The sequence below is a fragment of the Camelus bactrianus genome, chromosome 26 (assembly GCF_048773025.1).
Source record: "Camelus bactrianus isolate YW-2024 breed Bactrian camel chromosome 26, ASM4877302v1, whole genome shotgun sequence".
Taxonomy (NCBI): domain Eukaryota; kingdom Metazoa; phylum Chordata; class Mammalia; order Artiodactyla; family Camelidae; genus Camelus; species Camelus bactrianus.
In genome coordinates, this window is record NC_133564.1 from 33,086,830 (window position 1) to 33,106,626 (window position 19,797).

Sequence of the window (19,797 nt, forward strand, 5' to 3'; positions counted from 1 at the left end):
ACCACATGAGTGCACCAAGCACTCGTAATACCAACTAGTATAAAATAAAGGCTCAAGGTTAATTATTGTGGCTGTTGCTATAATCATCATTACTCTGAGTGTTGTTACCACTTTTTTTAACTAAAACTGCCAGCTTCCTCCCTTTTCAAAAACCTCTCCAAGAAGAGCTGTTATTTCTCCAGAGTTGGTAGGAAAAGCATCCATGTTTGCTGGCATCATACAAACGTTAACCAGTCCACGAATCACCAGTTCCCCAGGAGATGTGAGCTGAAGCTGTCGGGCATGCTTTGCAAGAAGGCTCCTTCCAAGGGGAAGAACACAAACACAGGAGTGAGCATGCTCAGGAAAGCTACTGTAAGTCTATCATAAAGGCCGTGTAACGAAGACCATCCCCTTAACTGAGACTGCTGGTGACCAGGCGGAAATAAATCTGCCTCGACTACACAAATGTCTCGTTTCCAAATGCTTTTAGCATTTCACACTAGGCTTTGACTGACATCCTAAAACTCACCATTTCAAAAAGCAAAGCTCCAATATAAATGTTACATATTCTCCGCTCTCCCACGGACACTATCTCTAAAAACAGTACATATGGAAACAGCGCCTGAGTCCCGAACTGGGTTGGCAGTGCCAGCCCGAAGTCCTCACTTGTCTTGTTTGGTTCTGTTCTGTTTCTGAAATGTAACCTAACAAAGCTGTCATTACCCTTGAAGGACAGATAATATCAGTAATATTCAGAAGAGAGAACCACTGAAAAATTTACCAATATTCTGTTTATACCTCTTCTGCAAAACATAACTTGCTTTTCTAGAAATATCACTGACAGATTGAACCAACCCGAAGAAAGCTAGATTTATAAAATGTACTTTTTCATTAAAATTTAAGATTTTATAAATAAAAGTACATATAACTGCCAACTGCAACCAATGTTTTTTAATGAAGACAGTATAAAATTTAAATTATAAAGCACTTTGCATGTTAACATGGAGTTTGTACTGACCATACCTTCTTACTTTCTATATTGATGCTGTGGCTTTTGGGGCCTTGATCTTGGAGAGGCAGCCCCTCCCAGGGCCAGCTGCTTCCTGAGGATAGCAAAACATTCCCCAGCTCCACATCACCCCAGGGCCTGGCACTCGACACCTAGGAACCACCCTTATAGACCAGAACCCATGAAATTATTCATACCATCCAATCCTAAACTTACTCAGGTATCTACCCTGCCCTACCCATTCCTACCAGCAAAGACCCCGTTAAAGGCTGGGCTGTGCTTGCTGCCATCTGCTCTGCCTCCTTCCCGGTGGCCCTGCGCGTGTGCAAGCCTCCTGTTTGTAGGGATCTGTGGGTATAAACTTCTTCCTTCATGACATTCATTTCCATGTCTGTCTTACCATACCTGATTAAAACAAATCAGGTACAAATCTTGTAACAAAGCTTTAAGAGAAATACATAATTACTCTTTAATAACAAAATTCCAAATCAGTAATGTATTTCGAGACTTCACTGTCACTAGCACTGTCCCTTTAGTTTAGGAATGACTAAATTGTTATTTGAAGTAACGTGTCACTTCTCAAAAATTTCGAACAAATACAAACAGGCAAGCAAACTGTTACCCAATTTAGTGTGAGATTTTAGAACTAAAAATGTTTTACAAGTCAACGCTGATTGATGCCAATTTTATCACAACATGATATTTATTGTTAGCTTTTTTTAATTACTAAATCCATGTAGGAGACAAGATTATCAGAAGCACTGGTAACAGCAGTTCCTTATTTGAAATAACTTTCTTTCAGAAAATTCCAACAAATAAGAAGCCAGTTTTCCTATCTCCATTATTTATCTTTTAAGCCTGGTTCTTACATCTTAAAAAAAATTCAATGTCAATTTCGGGATTATAAACATTTAGTTTTTACATATCAGTCTATTGTCTCTATTACGAGGCACATCTGAATGTTTAAGCTTCATATAAAGAGATAAACAGAATCCAGGAAGACACAACATGGAAATAAACCCAAGTGAGCAGAGAGAAGAGCTGTGCACACCAAGACTGGAAATAACAAGCCACACCAGAGCTTTATCTCTGAAATACAATTTCAAAAAAAACCTCACTCTAAAGTAAAATGTCACTTACAAGGAATATACACACCACCTCCTAGTAAGCTTGCTGGGAAGCACACCTTACAAAACGTGTCTATGTTTGAAACTTCCTGTTCAGTAAAGATGTAATTAGGAATCTCCTAAAAACTCTCCAACTGTCCTAGGACTACTTGGCAAGAGGACCACAGTCAATGGACCTAGAGTCTGGGCTGGAGGAGAGGATGCGCCCTCTCTGAGCGCAGAACCACTGCATCTTCTCTGGGCTACAAACGGTGAGGGGAGGCGGAGGGGGAGAAGGAGGTGCAGAGTCGGGGAGAGACCAGGCAAGATGCAATTCACCCACCAGGCCTCCCTGTCACCTTCCAAGTAACTCCCGATGGTGTTTCTGCTCCCACACAGGCTGTGCTGACAAGGAAAAGTTGGGAAGAGCAGGAAACAGACCCCAAAGCGGGTCTCGTCACTAGGCCCTGTTTGCCCAGTGCTCACTACGCAGTGGACAATTAATTGTTTCATTTAATCCTTAAAACCTCCTAAGAAGCAGGGATCAAGGTATACCTAAATACAAGGCAACCACTGAAACAAACAGTTGTTGGCCACACTGTATATACTTCAAGGATGTAAATTAAACAATCCAATAGCTTCTCATTAATGTTTTCTTTATGTTACTTTTGTACATACATAAAACTACATACTACAGAAAACAATAAAAAATACTTGCTTTTATATCCTTACATTTTAGGGAATTCTGTCAGTCAAGCTCTCCACATGCAATTTGTGGTTAGAATCTCTGCCACCACTAGAGTCCCATTTGAGTCATATTACATCTTCAGCCCTGTCTTAAACTGAGTCACAATGATTTCTCATCTGCGTGATGCTGTAACTGGAAATTCTATCCTCATGCACAGAATCCATCCACTTTAGATGATGTATCCTTCTGAATGACCTTTAAAAGTCACCTTTAAAAAGCCAGTTTACCGTGACATTCACATCTACAACTCCAGGATCGCCTCTTTAAGTATAATTACTAAGTGTGTGTTAAACTTGTCTTCTCCCCCCACTTTTTTTTAACCTGTTTTAGTGATCCCTGTAAGCCTCCCAATGACAATTATTTGTAGTTATTTCAAGCTAATCTGTATTCTCCAAAAGTTCTTTGTTATTTAAAATAATCAAAACATCCCTAATTCAGAAATGGTAAAAACTTGAATATAAAGCCACCCTTCCTTTTCTGATGATTTTCTGAGGAAAACACCCTTGCCCTAGTTTGGGCGTATACAGTACATGAACTCCTTTTACAGATCAGAGCACAGACAGAGTTTTAGCCACCTGGCCCCCACACAGTCAGAAGATAAGAAAAGCAGGAAACATCCTCAGACCGAAGTTTAGGAAAAAGAACAAAGAAGGAGGGGGGGGAGGAGGGAAGGAGGGGTGAGGGAAGAAGAAGAAGGAATTCGCTGGCAGCCCAAATGTGGGCACAAGGAAGAGCAGGAGGAAGCAGGACCACGACTTGACAGTGGGCAGCACTTCACCACTGTCTTACTCTGCCACAGCTTGGGAATTTAAACATCCTTTCCTTTCTTGCTTCTATTAACTTATTTACAATAACACTTACGTTATTTTTTATTATATAAAGCAAGTAAATATCATTTTAATAAACACTCGATATGCCACTTAGTAGTATAATTCAGTTATTGTTGAATAGTCTGGTTCTTCCCAATATTATCCTGGATTATGAGATTCCTATATTGACAACTGGCTAATTAATATTATTCAGAACGTAATCAAACTATAAGCTCCACTGACCCAAAGGAAACCTTCAGGAAGTAAGTGGCTTGTATCTGTTTTGTTCACTGCTGCATCGCCATGTCCCTGAGATACCCAGAAAGCACAAATTTTAAATTGCAGAGTCAATTCAAGACGGCATAAAACTAGATTGTGGGTAATGGGCAAGAGAATTTCTATGGTCAGTAGGGGAAGTGCCTTCCTCAGGCCCGGGGCCCGGGATGGAATCAGAGCCCAGGGGTGCCAGGATCTCACTGGAGCAGAGGGAATGCTCCAGAGTTTGGGCTAAAGGGGTGATCACACCCAAAGGTAAAACTTGAAAGCCAGTTCTAGGAGGAAGGGAATCTCTGTCAGAGTGAAGTCAGTAAGTAACCAAATGGTGTTTAAGTGGCAACTGAAGCAGTCAGAGGGCCCGAGGGGCTGCGTCATCGCGCTGATTTCTGGCCAGCCTAGTTAAACCAGGGTTTACTTCTCTCTCCTAGAAACTCCTTTATCTGCTGTTTCTTTTTCTTTTCTTTCCTTCTTTCAGTAAGTGATTCCATTCATAAACTCTCACCTTGTACCAACTGTGTCAGAGTAAAATGTAACGTTCCACCTCTCCCCAGGGACCAAAAAGGGTGCCCAGGGGCCGGATGGCAGGAAAACTGGACCAGCTCAACTTCAGACCCAGCCCGAAAAGCAGGGTACAGCGTGGTCGGCCGAGGGATGGAAGGGTAGAGGATTTCTTCTAGAATCTTCTCATCCGTCCACATGCTGTCCTGGTGGTGGATCTGTCCTACGGCTGCTCTGCTCTTTCCTTGGATTATCACATTTCTTCTGCCCTTAAATTACAAGTAGTCCCAGGAATTGATTAGTTCTCGGCTCACTGCCTTCTAAAATGCAAGAGCTTGGATGAATTATCTGTCACCCAGTAGACAAACTGGTATGAAGGCAAAAGTACCCTCAATGAGTCAACACACAGAGTACCTGGAGCGGCGCCCAGCACTTGGGGGCCAGTCAGTAAGCACCAGCTGATGTCACCACTACCACTGGGAATCCGCCTTTGCTCCATTTCTCACCAGGGTATTCAGAAAAGTAACTCTGCCTCCCTGAGCCTCAGCTTTCACCTATTACTTTAAAAAATCTCATTAAAAGTCAACTTTTCCAGGCTTTTGTACTCATTGAGATAAAAATCTGCAATTCATTTTGAACATGATTCCAAAAACGAGTAACTGTATGCAAACAAGATGTTTACCTCACAGGGTTGCTGTTAAGATTAAGCTGAGAAAGGTCACAGGAAAACTACAAAATGGAATTTGAAAGGAGGGCCCTGCCCTGGTAAGTCCAGATGTCCAGATGTCCAGATGTGACATCTGCCCTGAGCATCAGTCCGCCTCCCACTTCCACCGAGTGCTCAGTGGATGGCGCCTACTGTAGGTTATATATTCTGTATCCCCGATGACTCCCACAGTGTCTGTAAGTTAGAAGATGCCATTCATTCTTTACTAGGACGATGATGGTAACTTACAAGTTACATATTCTAGCTGTGGTTTACTTTGTGTTTCTTCCTATTATGTTGTCATTACCATGAGTTCCTCATGTGTTGACATGGTAAGTTGAGGGGGTCCTTTGCCAAGACAGATGGGAATGTAGCCTTGAGCCCTCTAACTCCTAAAGACTTCCTTTGTGTTTGGCTTTCTTCACGCTTGTAATTAAAAGATATGAACTCGTCTAGAGTAACTCTGTTTCCTCTCCTTGTTTATCATCCCTCTCCAAGTCTAGACCCTTGTCTCACGGGTTCTGGTCTGGCAGAATTACATTTTACTCTGAATTAACTCGATTGTTGACATCTTTCCCCTTTTCCTATAGAGTAGGTGCTGAATTTTAATTTCATTTAATCTTTTTATAAGACAAATTTGCTAAATGTATTGCTAAACAGGATTTAATTTTTACGTGTTTTGCACTCAGCACACAAGAATGAAAGATGTCACAAAAATCTAAATTTTAAGATTTAACATAAAATGGTTAAAATCAAACTATTTGTAAAAGTAACCCACCCTGAATATAAGATGTAAACTGATGAATGTTGAATTTCAAAAATAGCCAAATTCTAGTCAAGGGAACCAGGTACAGCCTCAGTCTCTTTCAGTTTAAAAAAAAAACTGTAAATAAATTAGTGCCTTTCAGAATGATTGGTTCAACAACAGAGGCAGATTCTAGGGTTCAGTGGGGCCCCCAAAGAGAGGGTCCGTCAGTGAAATTGACAGGAATTAAATGAAGCGTCTCGGGACATACACTTCACACGGCAACTCGCTGAACTGACCTCAGGCCTTCCACGATCACACCTGAGTTCATTTCTCTACCTGAGCCAACAGTCTGCCGTCCTCCTAGAACAGAATATCCTCCCCATTCTTTCCATCCATTCAAATACCACCCACCCTGCAAGGCACAGGACAGAGCGGCATCCCTCTCAGAAGCGCCTGAGTACTCCTGCATCCCGGCTGTGCTGCCCCCTGCTGTGCACAAGACGTGACCACACGCCTGACCCCCGAGGCTGCTCCTGCTCTCGACAGTCTGCCTCCTGCTAAGGGCGCACGTCTGTCTCCATGCAGGATCTTTAACATGGACTCAGTCATCTGTTCATGAGATTTATCCCAGTTATCCGGCACTCAATTACACATCATCTTCTATTTAATGGGTCCTGGTATGAATGTTGTCTTGCCTGTAAATTCATTTGCTTCTTATAAGCAGTGATTAGCACTGTTGGGTACATGGCAAATACTCAATGATTATCTGTATATTAATTAAATGTATTAAATGAAAGAAACTTATTTCCTGCCCCTTCTCCCCCTGCCACCACTATCCAGATATAAGAACTAAAACTACACAAATCTCAGTCTGTAACAAATTCTGGGGAACCTTCCATCACAGAGAATCTTTAGTCATTCTGTCTTTAAAGAGAAAATTAAAACAGGATCTCAATTTTCTTTTTTTAATTATATTCATTGTGACCAGGCATAAGTCAGAGTTCACCACACAGTTGGATGGCTAGTGGGTCACAGTTTAAATATTTAACAATCCATCATTGGGACGGTAAGCTCTCTAAATCGCTTTTCCTGGTAAACCTGTGCCCTGAGCCGTCCCTACTCATTTGCTAGGCCTCCTTTTAACAGAAACATTTTTGTGAAATAGTTTGCAAAGTCCCTGATGTATTGAAACAAAAGCTAATATGCCTTAAGGCTTGACCCTGGCCTCCCTGACACCACTGTCTTACCAAGTGACCTAATGCAGACTGGATATTTCAATACAGGAACAGCATAAGCACAGCAAGGGGAAGAAGCCTGTCGGGGGAGGCGCAGACAAGGAGGCTATGGACGAACCGGTGCTGGGTCTTGTTCACTGTTATTCTGAATCTTGCCAAGAAATCTTTCCTAATTCCACAATGTTGAAATCAAATAGAAAATTTGTGTCAGTGTGTGCATGTATTTTTCACTTCTGCCATACTCCCAGCATTATCACTTCCCTCTGCTGTGATGTGGGAAGTGGGCTGCTGAACGTTACACTGCAAGGAAAAGGGTCAGCTCGGTGCTCCGACTACAGCATGTGGAGAATTTGGATATTTCCTAAGACTCGGAGGACCGCCCATCGAGAGTCTCCTCGCCTCCTAATTTAATGGCCCTAGTGCTGCCAAGTGAAAGAATAGTGGACTAAACAATCCAGTGCCTCAGGCCACACCTGCTGCCCCTTCCAAAGGAAAAACACAAGGAGCTATTGCGCTGCATAAACATCCCTCAGGAAACAATGAGCGAGATGGGACCTGCGAAGCTATAAAGACCAAGAGTTAAATTTTTTTTAGTAGAGAAATTGTGCCTTCAAATGATGTCTAGCATGCAAAACAGACCAGGGGGGTGCCTTTGAGTGACTGGGGCAGGGCATGGACTCATCCCACCACCTCCTCATGCCCCAGCCCTCGGGGAGACACAGGGACCTTAAGCTGAAGAGTTTTTAAAAGTGAAGCCAGAAAAATTAAACAGTTATTCAATAACATACTACCAATTAACGACAAAGTCAGAATTACAGCCCACCTTCACATGAAGTTAGGAGACTGGTGGAGTGGCCCCTGGTCTGACTCTGTGATGCTGCAGGATGTGGTGGGAAGACTCAGGCTCTGAAGTCACCCTCAAGTTGGCATGTCAGCTCCATGACTTACTTGCTGTGTAACCTGAGGTTAAATTATTTAAATCTCAGTGAGTCTCCTCTATGAAATAAAGGGGGTGGGCGAGGGGCATTAGCATCAGAGGACTCTTCTGAGGTTTAAAGGATAACTAATTAAAAATTTCCCAGTAGAGTATCTTTCAAATAATAAGGGTGTTATTATCTGATAAATTAGAAGATGGAAATCTTTATCTTTGCTCTCCAAATGGCATTTTATTTTTCTTACAATTCACATCTCAAGTATATACATATTTATATATATATATATATATATATATATATATATATATATATATACCCACACATACATATATATATATATACATATATATGTAAGAGAACTCAAGATTGAACCAAAAAATTAAGAAAAATATGCCACTCACTTTGTCAGCCTATATCATAGTTTCATACAGGAAAAAACAAATACAACAACTAAAAAACTATCAGTTAAGAAATAGCCAATTTAGGGCCCTCCACATTAACCTTTCAATTATTATACCTCCAATAATACTGATTTCTTCAGAATACTGACTTCTGCAAAATTCACATATGAGAAAAAACAACACTCCAGACAGGGTTTCATATTATTATTTTAATGCACCTATATTCAAGCATTATTATAATCAGGGTCCTACCAAAGCATCCATCTGAGAGTAGAGCTGGTTAACATTTCTATTTCAAAAACATAAATGTTTTTGCCATAAAAATTCCAAATCTTTAATTTCTTAATACCATAAGGAGATTAAGATACAACAGATATTTAAGGGAGATCTGACCACCACTGGAATTTTTATAAACCTCTAGATTAGATTAAGCAGAAAAAAAGAAAAGCGTATTAACTGCCCTCCAAAACAAATCTGAAAGAAATCTGTAGCAGGAAAAGCAAACAGCACTTTGACACTTGGTAACTGCTACTAAAAAGTGATACACACTCCGTCCACCAGAGGGAAGTGTTGTCCAACTATTAACAGAACTCGGGAGCACAACTTTGTACTTAAAAAAAACAACGCTGCAGTTTCTGACCGCTCCTTCATGCTCACTCACAGCTGATGCTAAAGCTCAAATAGGTGGGGAACAGCGGCAGCTGGGACCCTAACGTGTCATCACATTCACGCCATCACAAGTCCCTGCATCCCTGCACCACTCTCCGTGGCAGACACACGGGGTCTGACCCCACCGTCCCCCTGGCCTCCCTTACTAACAGAACTCCCAACTTTCGGCTGGGCACGTGGCCGCTATGCATGAAGGTTACGTTTTCGGCACTTGAGCCACCTGTGGCCGTGGTGCCATGCTATAAGCAATGCGCTGTAACTGGAGTGCTCTGTGGTAATTCTCCAAAACATCCTTAAATTACAGGCGGCACGTGCCCCTCTGCTCTTCTGACTCTCCACTTCCTCTTTCGTGCTCTTAGGAGTGTGGCTAGAACCCAAGCCAGGAGATGAGAAATGTCAGAAGGATGGCAGACCAAAGAGCTCCAAGGAGTCAGGATCCTCTGACCCTGTATGACCACCACCGAGCTCTCAATCACCCATCTGGATTCCTTTCAAAGGAGAGAAGGGTAAGCTTTTATTTTAAGCCACTGGTACGTGTGTGTACCTTCCCAGCAAGGTACTCTCCTCCGCTCTTGCCGTAACTGCAATCCAATCTCTACACTGCTAGCTACCAGACTGACTCCCTAAATCCCAAATATGAAGACTCAGCTCCTCATTTTAACAATCAGTGAAACACTTAACTCTGCAGCGTGGCACATAACACCATTCACAGCCTGGTCTGAGCCTGCCCGGAGCCTTCTCCCTCATCCCTCCCCTGCTGACACCGGCTGCTCTCAACAGCCTTGGTCTTCAAGGCACCACATCTTCACATGCGCTTCTTCCACTGTCTGAAATGTGTCTTCCCAGCACCCATCCCACCTTGGCCTCAAAAACCCTGCCCAGATAATCAGCTCTCCTGGGAAGCCTTCCCTCCAGGCTGACTTAGGTGTGCCCCAGCAGCCTTCCAGAGCTCGCTGTTCTTATCTCTCCTGTGGCGGGAATCACACACTGTTAGATCCACCACATGACTGGTCTGTTTCCGCAACCAGCCTCATAGGCAGACCGAACACGTGTCTCCAGGCCTCCAGGCCAGCAACTGCAGGTATTCACCGCTCACTGAAGAAGGAAATGCCCTCAGGAGTGCCTTCACTCATCTTGAAAGAAATTTTGGCAGCTGACATAAGTGAAAACACAGACCTCTAGATTCTTTGCCCAGGCTTGCCTCTGGTACATCAGCACCTCCCCAACTGTGTTCCAATAACATCCGTTTAGGGAACGTTAGTAATGTTAATAACATGTGGGTTTCCAGCCACCCAAGGCAACTTTCAGCTCCACTACCCACAGGAAGGCCATCACCTCAGCCTCCCCCGTATGGTCCCCACCCCAGCGCCAGCTCACATCTGGGGAGGACTCCCTAACTGTCCTGGTACTTTTAAGAATCCTTTAAAATTCAGGCTGAAGATCATCCTTAAACCCACCAGTCTCTACAATCTTCTCTATTTGCCTTTCTAAAAACAGAGTTTTATCTCTTAAACTTTGTTAGCACTTATCCCTTTCTCTGTGACTTCTGAGGGGTACCGAAGGGGGATCTGAACTTCATCAGTGTGCACAGCGTCTCAGGACACAACCCCTCAGGGCTCACACTCATGAGAAAGGGGCAGGTGAGTCCCCTCCCGGGACTTATCAGCAGTGTTTGCTCTGCTGTCTCCAACAAGCTGACTGCTCTCCTGATGGAGTAGGAACTTCAACTCTCCGCCTCCCTCAGGAATCTCTTACCATGACCTCACTCACCTTCAGAAAGGAGCCGAGCCTTTTCCTCGGTGTGTGTCTGTCAGACACCGTGTGGTTTCTGCACCTACCTACCCGAGAGCAGACGGCTGCTCTGAATCAGCTAGGGGGCTGATTGGGGCTGATTACAGTAGCACATTTCTGGGTCACACACCAAAATCAGAATTACTGGGGTGAGGTTCAAAAATCTAAATTGTTTTATCAGCCTTTCTGAGGTGTAAGTGACAAAACTGAGGGAATTTAAAGTGTGCAGGGTGATGATGTGAAATACATATACAGTGTGAAGGAAGAATCTCAACTTTTAGTAAGCATCCCAACCCTCCAAGGCGTCAGCACATCTCCGCGGGCGGGGCGGGGCTGCCAGAGCCCAGACACGCCCACCTGCAGCCAGAAGCGGCTGCCTTCATTCACTTCAGCATGCAATGCAAATACCATTTTCTAAGTGAGCCACAAGGTAGAAAAAGTTCGTAGACTTCCTAGAATTTTCTAGAGAACTATTAAATTAGTATTTTGAAGGGAGGTTCACAATGATCATTTTCAAAACCTCCACAGGCCAGTCTGACGTGCACTCCTGGTTACGAACCATTGCTTTAAAATAGCAATTCTCAACTCTTTAAGAGCGAAAACACCTTTTTACAAGAAATATTTTGCAATGCCTCCTTCATTATCCTGAAGTGAATTCACAAATAAATATAAAAACAATCAACAGTATAATTTACTAAAAGTGTACATTCAGTGCTTTACTAAACGAAACACAGAGGAGAAATAAACCTGACATCCTCATTATGCATGTGCTCAGGCTAGTCGCAGGCCTGCTTGTACCTACACGCAGACTCACCCGGAAAGCCAGGCTCGAGGGTGGACTGCAGGTGTGTTGAACTGACAGCTCAACAGCACAGTTATTACCTTGTGGGGCATGGTATTTTGGAATTGTGAACAGTTTCTAGTAAACTTCCAAACAAAATGAAGTAAAATCTTCCCTTGACTTACACAGTAGTTGTAATCCTAGAAAATTCACTGATTCTTAAAAACTACGTAAAACAATTCTGTTTATGTATCCTAAGTCCAGATCGTTAGAAACATGTTTATCGCCTACCAGAGCATCCACCGGACATTCAAAGCCATGAGTACTGGGGACAATCCCTCCTCGCGCAGTACCATCCCACCCAGTGCCGCATGCCTGGCGTCCCAGGCACTTACCCGTTAAACGCCAGTAGCCAGGCCTCACCCCCAGTCACTGTAATAATTATAAACAACCCCACGAATTTCAAAAAAAGCTGCTTTAAAATGACCATTCCACCTTCCCTAGCAGTGGGAACACAGGCACCTGCGTCAGGCTGCAGGGCCGCTTTCTCTTGTGCTGCTGTCTTCACTATAATGGCCCCAAAATCTCTCCCTATTCCACCTGTACAGTAATGTTCTCCAAAGCAGTACTTACCCGAATACCAGCATGACACAAATTGCTGATGAAATTCTCATGAATGGACAAACATCACAGGTCTGGGTAACTTCACAAATTCTTGAAAATCTAGTGCACACTATTTTTTTTACAACAAAATCATGCTTTCCTATTGACATTACAATTTTAATTTCAGAGATATCCTCACTTATCTGATCTTCAATGGGGAGTGGTTCCTAAGCACTTCAGCTTCGAATGTCAGTAAAACATATCAAACTATAGTTCAAATGTATTAAAGGATTCCGCAATGAATCCTGCTAGTATCAAAATGGTTTATAAACAGCTCAAGTAATTTCCTTTTTAAATACAGTCGTTCTTAAAGCCTGTCTGTGCATCGCTGGGGGGCTGCTTAACAACTGAGAGATGCCTGGGTCCCTTGCCCACAGACTCTGATCGCATAGGCCTGGAGAAGATAGGCCCAAGAATCTTTGTTCTTTTAAAAATCTACAGGTGGTTCTCACACTGGCAGGGGCAAATCCAGTTTTGTGGCTCCTGAATCTTACAAAATTTGGGGTACTCTCTTTATGAGAAAGAAGAAAAAACTGCAAAGCCACTTAAGGCCTTGGCAAAGCCCCATGCATTAACTTCATGGTATATCCACCTCTGGATGCTAGCCAGGGTTGCAAAGCAGGACATGAGAATCACTATTGGAAAACATGATAGAAAGTAAAAAGCCATGTACCAGTAAGACTTTAAAGCAGAGACCTTAAGCCCAAATGCCTACAAGCTTCAGGAGTTCACAAAAATGTAAAGCAGGCAAAGCAGGGGACAACACAGGAGGGGTGGTGACTGCAGGTGGGGAGCACCTGAGCACTGAAGACACCACCGTCTAGGGCCAGCACCAACGCCCGCTCAGTGGTGCATCCCAGATTTTCCAGCAGAAGCCTGAAGTCAGGATTTTTACATGAAATCTCCCAATTTTTAAAAGTTAGCTCAATTTTTCATTAAAACACTGGCTAGGCCAAATAAAACATGAGAAAAAGAAGCCAGTCGGTAACGTCTCCTTTACTAAAAGAAGGGAAACAATATTACCCACCTAAAAATAAAAGGAAACTTAAGACTGGATAGTTGATTTAAGAAACGGTTAAGGGACACACTGCTAAAAGCATACTTTCTAAGGTAATTCTTATGTTACAGCAACCTGAATCCCATCGAGGGGCCAAGTGATACTTGGAGGGCTGGAGAACTCGGGTTTATCATGCCGGCAGGCCCAGAGGAGTTAACACTCCAAGCTCTGGACCCCATCTGTAGGTTTACACAGGCTTTTATAGGGTTTTAGGTTTCAATTTTCATGCCACATGCAAATGAGGTGTTAGAAATGCACCAATCAGGAGTGAGCTTTTGGGAACCAATGGAATTTTAGGGGTAAGTTTCGTTTTCCAAGAAGCAATCCATTTTACAGAAGCGCAAAAGCAGGAAGGCAATGGCCGTTGCCTGGGAGGTCTTGCTGGTCCCTTTGTGGGTTTTTGCCCCTTCACTTACACCTGACAATGAAAAATTTTGTCCAGGGACCCAACCTGAGGACCCAAATTTACTCTAAAACATCCTCACAGCACTCAAAGAGCTCTGTAAGTCAAGAAAAGACTAGCTCTCCAATCTAAAACACATGAAGAGGAGAATCTTAAATGAATCCTTAATAGATAAGTACATAAAAGAAGTCTGACCTCAATTACATTTGGTGCCACACACTTCTGGAGATAAAAGCTCTCTATTCTAATTGAGACGCACTGTTTCAATGATGCTCCAGAGTTGATTTGATTTCACTTTCAAACAAGTCAAATCCTGCCCCTCAGTTTTTCAATGGCTGCTTTAATGAAAAATACAGTGAACACTGGTTCCCAAAAGTGGATCCCCCAGGCAAAATTTAAAAAAATTAAAAGACAGTCGGAACAAGCTTTTCAACACGCCCTTCAGATTGATGTGTGCAACACTCCTTAGCCATCTCAGTATCTAAAACACCAGGCAGGTCCAATGAAGTAGCTGAAGCTACTGTATACAGCTCAGGATGCAGACCTGCGAGCCGAGGTGGGTACGATGGAGGCACTGACTTAACCTTTACACCAAAAACTGCAGCCAAAGAGAAAGTTAGTTGCTTCCTGGCCCACTCTGCCAAGCCAAAGCAGACTACTGAAAAACACTGCCAATCAAGCGGGGTCTGTGGAACAGCTCAAATAACAGAGGACATCTAGCCAGTTTAACAGTTTAATAAGGGCCGAGGAATAGTGAGCTCGTCTAACATAGGGTTGTATACAGTTCTGAAAAATCATTTTTCTGCTTTCCACACTGGGAAGGAGGCTGGGGAGTGGAAAGGAAGGGTCAAACTAAATAAAATGTGCCAAGGATAGAGGATTTACTAAAACACCAGGCATAAAATTATAAATCAACTTGGATCTGTGGTGGAGACAAGAAAAGAACTCAATAGAAGACCCTACAATTAATGGATTTGTCATCTGTTGCTTTGTAAACCTGTGGTTTTCTACACCAGCCCACACTCTTCCTAGAGCAACGGCTCCTAGCATTCCTGGGTCCCGAGGCCAGGTGCGCAGATGAAGGGAGGGCCTGGGCAGCGTTAAACTGCAGCGCTGCTTCCTGTGCACCTTCCTCTCCAGGAATACTGTGCGTGTGGTAAGGTGTCCACCTGGTCTACCTTCCTCACCACTTTCTATCGTTAAGAATTGCTCAGCCTCTTCACACTACAAGCAAAAATTAACTCAAAATGGATCCCAGACCTAAACGTCAGAGTTAGAACTATGAAACCGAGAAGGAAACATAGGAGTAAACCGTCTTCACCTTGGATTAGGCAACAGATTCCAAAAGCATAAGCAACAAAAGAAGTAGAGAAACTGAACTTGATCAAAATTTTAAGTGTTCGTGCTATAAAAGATACTATCAAGAAAATGAAGACAATCCACATAATGAGAGAAAGTATTTCCAAATAATAGATCTGATAAAGGATCTGTATATAGAATACATAAAGAACTCTTACATTTCAATTATAAAAAGACAAACCAATTAAAAACTGGGCAAAAGATTTGAATGTCTCCAAAATCTAAATTTTCTCCGAAGAAGATATAAAAAAAGACAGTTAGCACATGAAAAGATGCTCAACATCATTAACCATTAAGGAAACTCAAAACAAAACCACAATAAGGTACCACTTTTCATCCACTAGGATGCCTGCTGAAGGGGGGTGGGTGGTGCTATAGAGTGACTGCTGGTGGGTACAGTCTCTGCTTTCTGGGGTGATGAAAATGTTCTCAAGTTAGTTGTGGTGATGGATGCATAACTCTGTGAATACACTAAAAAACACTGAACTTCACACTTTAAATGAATTAATTATACATTATGAGTTATAGCTCAAAAAAGCTACTAAAAAGTAGTATGGAAGTTCCTCCAAAAATTAAAACTAGAACTACCATAGGATCCAACAATCCTACCCTGAGTACTTAGCTGAAGGTAACAAAAACATTAACTCAGAAGGATATCTGCACCTCCTGCTCACTGTAGCATTATTCACAAGAGCTGAGACATAGGAACAACTAAGTGTCTGCAGATGGATGAGTAGTTAAAGGAAATGTATATATACAGCGAAATATTATTCAGCCATGAAAAGGAAATCCTCCCAACATGGATGAGACTTGGGGGCATTATGCTAAGTGAGATATCTCAGACAGAGAAAGACAAACACTGCATGATGTCACCTATGTGTGGAATATAAAAAAGTGAAACTCATGGAAACAGTAGGCTGGTGGTTACCAGGGGCTGGGGGATGGGAAAAATGAGGAGATGTTAGTCAGTGGGTATAAACTTCCAGTTAAAAGATTAGTAAGTTCTAGGGATGTAATGTACAACAGCATGACTATAATTAACAATACTGTACTGTAAACTTAGAATTTGCTGAGAGTAGATTTTAAACATTCTCACCACCAAAAAAGAAAAGTAATTATGTGATGTAATGGATGTGCTACCTTAATGTGATGATCACTTCATAATATATACATACATCAAATCATTACATTGTACACCTGAAACTTACACAATGCTGCTTGTCAATTCGATCTAAATAAAACTGGAGAAAGACAAGAAAACTGTTCGGGCTTCAGGGCCACCATGGCCAACAGGGACACAAGTTTGCCTCCTCTCCTTCCCCCATTAAAATGACAGCAAATTTCAAAAGAAAGTAAGTTCATAACAGTGCTGAGAAAAAGAGGAACACGACTAAGCCATAGATTTGAGTGAGTCTGTCAGACTAAGAGGGCTGGGAATACAACCACAGACAAAACAGAGCAGAAGTCACAACCCAGAGGCCTCAGTCATCCCAAAGGTGGAGCCACAGAGAAGCTCCCAGCCCCAGAGGTGGCAGGTGTCCACCCTGGAAGGGGAAGCAGAGCAGACATCACTGTGATTTACTGCAGAATCACCTGCAGGATGGGAACAGCTTCCCACCTTGGCTGCTCTCCCGCCTCCTCCCCTTCCCAGGGGCCTGCTAGCATCCAGTGCTCAGCCCGCTCTGACAGGCAGCCCGCCTGGCCCTGTGCCCATCCACACCCCTCACCTCGCCTCACTGAGGGAAGCGGCCTGCTGGGGACGTGTGCTCCACACTACAGAGAAACCCCAGCTGCCCACGTTTGGGAACTCAGTCTCGTTTCCTGTACAGGAACAGAAAAACAAGCTCCAACAGACATCTGGAGAAAAATGGTGATTTCCAAGGGCAGTTCCAAGATTTAATGAAACACAACTGACCCTAGATGAAGCAGAACTTCAGGAAACAGAAGGTAATTGTAGAAGAAAAACTCTAATTTTTTAGAGAATTCAAATAATAACACATCCATAAAAGAATAGACTGCAATGAAAACTGAGTGATCAGAGAATGACAGAGTTCTTGAAATTATAAATATAATTATCAAAATAAAAATTCCATTCGAAAAAATAGAAGTTGACATTTTAAAATGGGAGAGAAAAACTAAGAGACATTGAAGATTAATCCAATTCAAGAGAACCAACATCTATCTTACAGGAATTTCAGAAGTTACAACCATTTTAAAAATAGAGGGGAGATAGATTTTTTAAAAATAATAGAACAAGTATTTCCAGAGCTAAGATATGTCCCAAAGAGCTTAGCAAGTGCACAGAAAGAACAATTAAAAGACGTCTGCCTTCTGACAGGTACAAGGGCTGGGGCAGAGAAACCTTAGAAGTGTCCAGAGAGCGAGTAGACCCTGCACAAAGGAGCAAGCCTCACTGTCGCATCAGGGTCAACGAATGACAAGGAAAAGCAGGGGACGCCTTCAGAGTTCTGCAGGGAAGTGAGCTGGACTCGAGTCCAATGGAGCAAGCAGTGAAGCATAAAAACAAAACTGTGATTTCAAGACACACAAAGGTTTAGGAATTTTAACCCCAGAATCTCTCGGAAAGTACTGCTAAAGGATATATTCTAGCAAAAAAAAATAAAGACCCCAAGAATGAGGCATGGGATCCAAGACACAGGACATCTAACAAGAATGCAATGAAGAATTCTGTTCAAGTCCAAGGGGAACAGTTGTACAGAGGCCTAGAAACTTAAGGCACAAGTGAGGACAAGCTGTCAGAGGGGCCGAACTGCCTGTTACAGATAGTCCAGTCACCCTCCCCTCTCCTCCCTGCTCTGGCGGGCCTATTACCCCAGAGCAGCAGAGGCCACGGGCATGGGACCCGCTTCTCTCTCACTTCAGCTCCAGCTACACTGCCTGGATTCTGCGCTCTGTAAATGCTCATGTTAGGTCCTAAATGTTTAGAATCAACCTGTAATGAAAGCACAAAAGATTCTGCTATACTGTAGTTCTAGAACAGGATGTGATGCTCCCGGCCCCGTAAAAGTGAAGGGGGTCTCGCTGGTGGCTGAGTCTGTAAGGAAAGCAGGGCAGGCAGCGGGTGCTGAGATGGCATACGACACACAGTTTCAAACAGTAACATTTAAAAACCATAAATGTAGGGGGGAGGTTCTAGCTCAAGTGGTAGAGGGGGTGCTTAGCATGCATGAGGTCCTGGGTGTGATCCCTAGTCCCTCCTCTAAAAATAAATAAATAAACCTAATTACCTCCCCGCCCAAAAATAACTAAAAAATTAAATCAAATTAAAACCATGAATGTAACCAAGAAAAAAACTAAAAATAAGAATACAACTTGTGGTATAGGGGGTGGCTGGGAGCCAAATTCCTTTTCTCTTATTATAGAATTAATAGATACTTCTGTCAATAAAGTAAGAAACACAGGTGTAAGCACACTATCTACAAAGCAACTACCACTAAAGCTTTAAAAAAAAAAAAAAAAAAAAAAAAGGAAGCCAAAGTAGAAGGAAAAAGAAAGAGGGGAAGAGAACAGCAGTTGTCAAAAGTCACTGCAGATGAAGGGGAGAGGGCACCAGTCCCACTGAGGAGTGAGTGAGTGAGGAGCCAGGAGAGGCTGAGAGACCAAAGCCCAGCACGGCACCAGGGGGACGCAGGGCGAGGAGGGGGATTCGCACTGGCTCGTGCGTAGTTTAGGGAAGTTACATTTTTCAGATTATACACATGTATTATTTTGGTAATAAAACTTAAAATTCATATTGAAAATTAAAAACAAATGCCTACATCTAAGCAATGCATTTTCACCTATTAAATGTGGTGCAGTGTTCTGTCTCAGATGGTAACCACTCAGTGCAGAAGGTGGGGTGGGGGGGCGGATACCCCAGAGGAGACTCAGCCCTAGAACAATCTCTGTTAAGCAATTTGTTAAACAGGGATTTTAGTTTTGTTCAACTCTCTACCCCCAAGACCTAGAAAAAGACCTGGCAAAGAGTAACCACCTTTTATGTTTATTGAATAATGAAGAAACCTGTGTGCACCTTTGGGTATGGAACATACAAACAGAAAAAAAGCTGGAAGTAAGCTTTACCAAAATGAGAACATATCTCTTGGATGATGAGTGCTCAGTTTTTTTGATTTTTTTTTTCCTTTTCACTTGTCTACATACAACGTTTGAGACGTTGTGGAAGCAGGGATCAGAAAGAGTTCATTAGTCCTCACCAAATGTAAACCCAATATTGTGCAATTAACCCACCATTTTTTAAAACTTCACTATGTACATTTCCATTGTCTGTTTCTGCTCATATATGCATGCCTCTCCTTCATACTTTTATCATAATGGTTTTTCCCCCTTTGATCTCTTAAACAAACCTATGATGGTTTCAGAATATTCTACTGTCTGTAGTTACTTGGGTCTTGGTTTTCCTTTCGCTGTGCACACTGACCTTCCCTTCCATGGAATTTCCTTCCTTTTTGCACTTTATTCCACTTTATCGTGAGCTGGTCCATTTCAGGGTCACTGATTTATTTATTCGTATGAGAGTCTTCTCTGTCCTGGCTGTGAAAGCGTCCCTCTGGGTGGTTCTGCATTTACTTTAGCGGCAACCTGTGGGGAGTTTCACTTGCCC

General features: G+C 42.7%; 1 protein-coding gene across 5 annotated transcripts in view; it reads right to left on the reverse strand.

The window, feature by feature from the left end:
- Positions 1-19,797, reverse strand: part of PSD3 (pleckstrin and Sec7 domain containing 3) — a 598,663-nt gene that overhangs the window by 326,292 nt on the left and 252,574 nt on the right. The window contains exon 2 of one of the 5 annotated variants that reach the window (XM_074353660.1): positions 7,941-8,077. The exons of the other annotated variants lie outside the window; for them this stretch is intronic. The gene's annotated coding sequence lies outside the window, so the exon portion shown is untranslated. The remainder of the gene's footprint in view (positions 1-7,940; positions 8,078-19,797) is intronic. 5 annotated transcript variants of the gene reach the window in all.